Source organism: Chrysochloris asiatica, unplaced genomic scaffold, assembly GCF_000296735.1.
Source record: "Chrysochloris asiatica unplaced genomic scaffold, ChrAsi1.0 scaffold01072, whole genome shotgun sequence".
Classification (NCBI taxonomy): domain Eukaryota; kingdom Metazoa; phylum Chordata; class Mammalia; order Afrosoricida; family Chrysochloridae; genus Chrysochloris; species Chrysochloris asiatica.
Genome location: NW_006409590.1, coordinates 47,920 through 48,858, shown reverse-complemented (window position 1 = coordinate 48,858; position 939 = coordinate 47,920). Strand labels below are relative to the sequence as shown.

Sequence of the window (939 nt, the reverse complement as noted above, 5' to 3'; positions counted from 1 at the left end):
CCCATCTTCTTGATAATTTTTATCCCAAATGGTTTTCCAGAAATCCCCAGAGGTGTAGAGGTCTGTGTGGATAGCACCCATGGCATGCAGATCTATGAGGGACTGGTTCAGGTTCTTTTTCAGGACCATTGCGGTTTCCACGGCATCCAGGGTTCTTCTCACTCATCTTGGATGGCTTCTGCATGTCCTGGAAGACAGCATGACCACCCATGCACTCTGTTTTTTCTTGCCATATCAAGAGATGCTTGGCACCCTTGACTTTCTCCTTTGCCAGTTCGTGGAAGAAGTGAACCACTCCCCCCAAGGCCACATCGTTGTGATCAAAATAGAAGCCCAGAGAGAGGTAAGTGCAAGAGGCCTGCAGATGCAGGTTGACCAGATGGTTGTCACCAGCCACTGCTTCAGTAGAATAATTCTGAAAGATGTGAGAGTGCATGGTTGGTCGAAGATTTGGAACTAACCTCACACAAAATAACGGTGTTGGGTTGGTCCTAGTAACAGGGAACAGCCTAGAAGATGGTCCTGGAGAAGTGATTGTGCCTGAAGAGGAGAGTAGACGTGGTCCTAGGCTGGAGGTGGGGAGTCCCTGGATCTGTTCCTTCCAAACACTGTTGAGCAAGAGACCGATCATGGGATTGCTAGGTGAGTTTTCTGGCCCTTCTTTCTTGGTGGTAGTGGGTCCCGACTACTCTGCTCAAGTCTGTCCTTTTAGCTCTTGTAAGATCAAAGATGCTGCAGGCACACCCTTGGGAATCTCTCATAAATTAGATCAGGGTGGTGATGGGATTAAGGATGGTGTGGTGTGGCGCTGTAATATAAGCACTGGACCGCAAGGTTGGATTGAACTGAAAGTCGGTGGCTCAAATTCACCAGCTGCTCCTCAGAAACCCTATACACAGGGTTACTTTGAGACAGAACTAACTTGATGGCATTTAACAA

At 48.1% G+C, this 939-nt stretch overlaps 1 pseudogene; it reads right to left on the bottom strand.

Annotated features, from left to right (window-relative positions):
- Positions 1-5: 5 nt before the first annotated feature.
- On the bottom strand, positions 6-436 carry LOC102831737 (annotated as a pseudogene).
- Positions 437-939: the final 503 nt, after the last annotated feature.